Source organism: Antechinus flavipes, chromosome 5, assembly GCF_016432865.1.
Source record: "Antechinus flavipes isolate AdamAnt ecotype Samford, QLD, Australia chromosome 5, AdamAnt_v2, whole genome shotgun sequence".
In the NCBI taxonomy this organism is placed as follows: Eukaryota; Metazoa; Chordata; class Mammalia; order Dasyuromorphia; family Dasyuridae; genus Antechinus; species Antechinus flavipes.
The window spans coordinates 242,572,078-242,579,963 of NC_067402.1; positions in this window are offsets into that span (position 1 = coordinate 242,572,078).

Below are 7,886 nucleotides of genomic sequence, written 5' to 3' on the forward strand. Positions count from 1 at the left end.
ATTCTAGCCACAAGCACTGGATAAGGAGTAAGGCTTTGTTCTGGTTGTGCTGGGAGATTCACCCACTCTTTCACACTGTCTCCTTGATGAAGGACTGCTGTGGATGCTTCCTGTGTAGCAAAAACTGATATTTCCAAAGGTTTTTGAGTGACTCAACCACATTGGATAAAGCCAGGTTTAACTTCTCTCAAAGCCTCTTGAACTTCTTTTATAAGCTGGTATTTGAGTTTAAAGCACTGTCTCCCTTTAAAATGTCACACAGTGGTTGCAATTGATAGGTAGTGAAGTCTAATACTGGATGCATCCATTGGATATCTCGTATTATTTTTATGAAAGTCATTTAAGGTGTTTAGCTTCTCTGTTCTTAAGGACAGTTTTTCTACTGTTAGCACCTTAGGATATACTTCATATCCTAAATATTGAAAAGGAACATGTTTTTGAATCTTTTCTGGAGCTATATGCAATTTGTAGTTCCTTAGTGTTTCCATGGCCTTTTGTATACATGCTTCTAACATTTGTTCCTCAGGTGCACATCCCAATATATCATCCATGTAATGTAATAACATAACTTTTGGAAATGCTTTTCTTACTGGAGTAAGAGCAGCAGCAACATACATTTGACGCATAGTAGGGCTGTTTTTCATTCCCTGTGGCAAAATTGTCCATTCATATCTTTTATAAGGCTCAGCTAAGTTAACGCTGGGCACTAAAAAGGCAAATATTTTCATATCCTCCTTATCTAGAGGGATAGAATAGAAACAATCCTTAATGTCTATAACCCAAAGAGGCCATTCTCTAGGTAAATGAGTAGGAGATGAAAGTCCAGGCTGAAGAGTTCCCATAGTTTCCATCTATTCATTTACTTTTCTTAAGTCAATCAATATCTTCCATTTTCCAGATTTCTTTCTTACAACAAATACTGGAGAATTCCAAGGACTTAAAGAAGGTTATAAGTGTCTTTGCTCAAGTTGCTCCTGTACTATATCTAATAAGGCCTGAATTTTATCTTTGGCTAAGGGTCACTATTCTATCCACACTGGTGTATCAGTTTTTCACTGAATAGGAACAGGTGAGAGTGTTGGCAAGCCTTCAACAGCAGCCCTGCCTAAAAAACTGAAATACTCATTTTTAACCCTAATTGTTGTAAAATGTCTCTTCCCCACAGATTGATGGGGATTTTTCAACTATAAAAGGAATAAAAACTCCTGTTTTGCCTTCAAAAGTCCATCTCAAACGGATAGCACTAACTTCAGCTACTATTGATCCTCCTATGCCAGCCATTTAGGTGTCTGCCTTAATCTTTGGTCAGTGACTAGGCCAGTTGGCACCTCTAATGACTACACGATCTGTACCTGTGTCTACCAATCCTTCTAATGATATGCCATTTATACAGATAGTGAGCATAGGTTGGTCAGCTGTAACTGCTGCTGTCTAGAATATTCCTGGATTGTGTTGCTTGGAGTCACAATTTGGGCGACTATCACCAGATTGCCTATTAGGATTTTGTATCAGTAAAACTGATATTACTACTTCTCCTGGTTATAAGTCACACATTGTCTACCTGTATTAGTGACTGGGATATTATCTACACATTCCCCAATTTCCCACATTAGGGTATGGATGAACACTGTTTTGTAAGTACTCTTAGGAGGTGAACTGGTCAAACCTACTGTGCCTGGAGGCAAGGGATCCATAGGCTGGAGAGGAACAGATTTCACTTCTCCAGCAGGTATCTCAGTAGTCCCAGCTGCATACAACTCTATTCTCCCCAGTTGTAATCCCTTTCTCCTATCACATTGCTTCCTGGCTGATTGGTTATATTCTAAAGGCTCTCTGGGTGTAACATTGGTCCCATGCCCCAAATATTTTTTGTTTGGGACCCTGGGCCTGGGCCCTTCATCTCATTTCCCTAAATCAGTCTACATTCTGATGCCCAATGGAAGCCTTTGTTGCATTTTGGACACAGGGTTTTGGGTCTTGTTCTCTCACCCTGTTTTCTCATTCTGTCTCTATGCCAACATTGAGCTTTCAGTTGCCCTACTTTATCACATTGAAAGCATTGACAAGTATCTCTGAAAGTCCCTTGCCAAAAGGGACCCTGTCTTCCCATGTTCAGATCTTGGGGAGTCTGCATCATAGCTTGGCTATAAAATGTATTTGTGCCTACTGTGACACAGCGTCTTATGATCTCCTCTAAAGGAGCATCCTTGTGTAGTCCTAGTATAATTCTTCTACAAACCTCATTAGCATTTTCTTTAGCAAGTTGCCTCATCATAATTTCTGTTGCTGCATTTTCACCAATAGTTCATATGACAGCTGTCTGCAAACGTCCCACCAAACAGCAAAGGATTCATTTGGCCCTTGTGCTATTTTTGTGAAGGCCTCTCCTTTGTCCTGTTCACCTGGGATAAAACCACATGCTTTGATAGCAGCAGAAGCCATTTGCTCATAGCTGCTATGGGGTAATTAATCTGTATTGAAGTGTCTGCATAAGAACCTACACCTGTTAGTTGGTCATAGGTGATTGGAGTATTAACTCCACTTTGACTATTTCATTAGACTTGTATCCTACAGAGCTCACTATATTCAGAAAGCCACAACAAGTTTTGCCCAGGTTCTAAGCATGTCCTTGCTATAGATTTCCAGTCACTAGGGGTTAAGATGTCATAAGCCAAATTCTGTAATAACATCTTAACATAAGCTGATGCAGCCCCATAAAGAGTGCAAGCCATTTTCAGGTCTTTGATGATTTCTAGATCAAAAGGAGTGTATCTTCTACTTTCTTCACCTGAAGATTTAAATTGTTGAGTTACAGGATACATTTCTATTCTCATCATATAAGTTGTATTTTGCACTTTCTCTGAGGCTTTGCCTTTTGCAATCTAGTCATAGGAGGGAGTGATTGCTGGGGAGGAAGTTCTGGTGATATCACTGTCCCTCCCATTCCTCCTCCTCCCTCCACTCAGGAAGATGAAGTTGATGGGGAGGGGAAGGGGGTCGTCAAGCATCTGCTCTGGTATAGGTAGGTGGGCTGTGAGAATAAGAATCACCACGCCCTTCAAGTTCACTTAAGTCCTCATGCCTCTGGTGATATTGCCATTAATCTGTCCTTTTTCTCCTCTTTTTCCTCACACTTCTTCATTTGGCTGTTCATAAAACTTTTCTTTTTTCTGTAACTTGTGGGATTTTTTAAGGCCAATTGTATTAAGTTGTACTATAGAATGTTTCCTTGGAAATTGAATCAGGACCATTATCATTATAATATTCACATAGTTGATCTCCTATTAGTTTCCAGTTATCTGCCTCTATTTCTTCTTCCTTGAAGAACCAAGGGGATGTACATTCTAATGTATCCACCAGTCCATCAATTTGCTCCCAAGTTACAATCAAACCCTGTCTCTTTATCAGTCTGAGTATGCTTCCTGTAGATCTCCTTTGGGGTGGGGTTGGGGGTTGGGGGAGAATCTTTTCCTAATATCTGCCCCATTTCAGCTAGAAAATGAGTTACTAGTTTAGCTCTTAACAAAGTAAATTTCCTGTTTGTCTATTAAAATACTCATCCTATTTCCTGGTCACCTGGGACTTCTTCAGTGAAATTAGGGTCCTTGGTTCACATATTGGGCACCAAATGTAAAGTCTGGGCTAGCTCCCTGGAGGCCTCAAGAACAGCCAGAGTGAGGATAAGTAAAAGTCCTTGGTCTTTAAGGGGAGAAGGGAAGTAGACAGACAAATTGGCATAGGCTTGCCACCAACCTTTCTCTTTCTTGTCCTATCAAAAAGTGAGTGTGGCTTGTCTCACCCCACCCTCTAATCCTTCCTATGATTATCTGTATAGACTAAACATAAAGCCAGCATGGAACAGTGAAAAAGGCAATTTTTCCAAATATATACTAATAGAATCATTGTCTAACAGGTAATTAACCTTAAGTGCTCAGTTGTCTGATTCAAGCATACCTTTTAAGAGTTTCAGCCCTTTACAATGGAATAGCTTTGTTCTATAAAAACTACTCAGCAGGATGAATTCAGAGAGCCCTGGAGAAACTTATATGAACTGATGCTAAGTGAAATGAACAGAACCAGGAGATCATTGTACACAGCAATAAGAAGATTATACAATGATCAGTTCTAATGGATATAGCTCTTTTCAATGAGATGATTCGGGACAGTTCCAATAATCTTGTGTTGAAGAGAGCCATCTATACCCAGAGAGAGGACTGTGGGAATTGAGTGTGGTTCACAACATAGCATTCTCACTCTTTTTGTTGTTGTTTGCTTGTATTTTATTTTTTTCTTTTTTGATCTGATTTTTCTTGTGCAGTCTGATAATTGTATAAATATGTATGCCTATGTTATGTTTAACATATTTTTACCATGTTTAACATATATTGTATTACTTGACATTTAGAGGAGGAGGTGGGAGGAAGCGGGGATGGAACACAAGATTTTGCAAGGGTTAATGTTGAAAATTATCCATGTTTTGAAAATAAATAGATTTAATTAAAAAAAAAAAAGGATAAAGGAAGCCTGTTAGAAATGGTGGAAGAACTAGCAGATAAGGAGAGATTGGACATGAGAGAAAGAAGGCAAAATTTTCATTTTACTTAGGACATGAGACCTTTTGATAAAAAATGTGAGAGTAAGTAGTACAGGAAGCTGGCAGAGAGATCAGAAGATTTGTAATAGCTGTCATGAGCATTGTTAATCAATATATCAATTAATCTTAGAGAAGATAAATGGTATTTTTGAGATTCAGAATTAGTAAATGTGGAAGCTAGAATTTATACCCAGTTCAAACTCCATTGCCATCTAACTACCCTCAGTGCCTAATAGTTTGTAATAGTTTTGGGAGGGAGGGGAAGGACTCAGAAAGATGGACTCTAGATTCAATTCAATTTAATTCAACCAACATATTTCATATCCTAAAGCTTTATGCTAGGTACATACAGATAAAATTTGCCCAAGAAGTTTAGATTCTACTGTGATATATAACATACACATCTATAAATGCTTAAGTAAATAGAGCATTGGGCCTGGAGTGAGGAAGACATGAGTTAAAGTCCAGCCTCAGACACTTACTTACTACTTATGTGACTCTGGGCAAGTCTCTTAACTCTGTTTGCCTCAGTTTCCTCATCTATAAAATTTGCTAGAGAAGGAAATGGCAAATCATTCAAAGTCAGACATGATTAAAATGACTGAACAATCACAATAAAAGTTCTCTGTGAAATCTTAGGAAAGCCACTAAACATCTCTAGCTATCAGTTCCCTCATCTCTATAATAAAGAGATTAAGTCCCTTTGACTTCTAGAGCTGTGATCCTATGATCTTTCACCTTTAAGTTTCCTTGTAATTCTATATGTATAAGTGTGTGAACTGAATACAGCATAACAAAGAAGGGAAAGCAAGTTAAATCAACTAGCTGAGTAAGTGCTTATTTTGTGCCAAGCATATGTGCTAAATTGGTGGGGGGGAAGAAAGGCAAAAGACAGTTCTACTCTTTAAGAAGACAGTCTAATGTAGAGACAAAATGCAAATTCATATATACAAATAAATTATAGATAAAATAAAATGGAGATAGTCACAGAGAGAAGGCATTACAATTAAGATAGAGAAGATCTAATGAGACTTAAAGGAAGCCAAGGAAGATGAAGATGAGGAGGGAGAAAATTCCAGCTATGGGGGATATCCAGTGAAAATGGCTAGAGTCAGGTGATAGAGTGTTTTGTGTGAGGAACAGCAGGGGGGCTGGTGTTACTGAAAAGTAGAACATATGGAGGGAAATGACCTGTGAGAAGAGAAGTAGAGAAGAGGGAGCTCTCTTCAAAGAGTAAGGTGGAGATTTGAGCATCAAAGGAAATATTTGGAAAAACCACTGTGGTGAGTGGGGTAGTAAATTGATTAGGGAGGTATAAAATGTTGCTTTTTTGAAGTGAGGGCTCAGTTCAGATTAAGTAACATAAATTTATGGTGGCCCCATTCAGCATGGTTTTGTGATTTGTCTCTAGCTTTGTTCAGTAGCAAGTAGATGAAGTAGAATCAGAGAGTGAATAGTGGAAATTATCTGAGGAATTGGTGAGGCAAGATCTCCAATAGGATAAAGGGGTAAGGAACCCTAGAGCATAAGATAGTATTGAGTTCAACTGATTCCTCAAAAAGTCAAGGTGGGAGAAAGGAGGAGAGCATAGCCAGTACAAGGGTGATGGCCAGGTAAAGAACTGGAGGTTGTAGTGAGGGCACAGAACAGGATTCAGAATTGCAAGGCATAAGGAGAGGAGAATGACAACAGATTATGTAGTCAGATAAAAGAATTTCAGCATTCATGAACAAGTATAGAACTTGTGGGTGAACCAAGATCAAGAGTGTGACCACCTCTCTGTGTGGCCCTGGAAGGGTGGATAGTAGAGAATTAGGTCATGGGAAATGAGCTAATTTGAGGGCATATGGATATGTGTGTTGGAGTACCATAGTATGTATGCAAGACAGAATGTAAGAGGGTTTAAATGATAGTTAGTTTACTTTTTTTTTTTTTTTTTTAGCCTAGAGGCAATAGGGAGGCATTGAAGATTTTTGTGCAGGGGGTGAGCTGGTCTGATCTTTATTTTAGGAATAATGTCATTTTGGCAATTATAAAGAGAACAGATCCACAAGATGTAAAAACTTGAAAGCACCACTACACATAATGAAACTTTCATTTTATTTTGTTTAAACACAGGATGTTAGTCTTAAGTCTCACATTAATGTTAGACTAAACTGAAATTTTTCTCTGTGTAGGGTTTCCAAATATATCATCTCTTCTGACCAAATTTATTAACTACCAGATCTTTTAAGACTTGCAAATATTATTTATTTAATTATAATCATAGGCCCCAGAGAAATTACGATTTTTTAATAGTCTGTTCTAATTTATTAGCATGTTAATGATTATTTTAATGATACCACCCACATTTCTATTAGTCTTTAAAAGAAACAACTTTATTGGAAAATAGGGCTCTAAAAGTGTTTTGATGGTAGGGTGGAAATCGGATCAAGTTATAGCTCAGAAATAGCACAGTGAAGAGAGAGACAGAGAGAGACAAAGACAGAAACAAAGAGAAAGCAAAAAAGAGAAGGGAGGGAGGAGAAAGGGAAAGACAGACAGACAGACAGAGACATAGAGAGAGATACACAAACAGGGAAAGTCAGTCTTAGGGTCCCGAGAGCATGGGTTCAAGTCTAGTCTCTGACACATCTTGGCTGTTATAAAACCAAAGGCAAGATGTGTAATCTCTCAGTACCCTAGGCAACTAAAATTATATAAGCAGTGCTGATCAAATGATGATTAATTGTTCACTTCTCTAATAAATTTAAAAAAGCCTTTGTTTTGAGGGCATCTGAAGGATACCTTCTCATGAAGAGTCAAAGTATGCTCATTGATGACTTGTTGAGAGAAAAAAGAAAAATCCCTTTTGGTTTTTCAGTCACTAGGATTGCTTCCAAGATCATTAACTGGCTAGAATTTAGAAGGATAGACTATTTTTGGAGAAAATGCCTTTCTCCATTATAAAGACAAATTTGACAGGCTAATTTGATCTCTTGTGCTTGCTTTTTAAGTTTTCTCTATTTAGAACACAGACCAGCACACAGCAAGGCAGAAACGGATCTGGAGAGAGAAAGAGAGAGAGAAAAGCCCAAATCTCCTCCCAGGCACTGATGTTGGCTGTCTTGTGACAGAAGTACATGGGAATTGCATGTACTTGTATGTAGTTTAATCAGAATGATCCTGAAAGTGGTCTTCGCCAGCTTATTAGGTAACAGTAATGGGTACTGGTAGATTTCTTGCAGAAGACAAGGCAGAGGCTGACATATATATGCCTATTTGGATTCAAGACTGGCTCATGGATAATGTT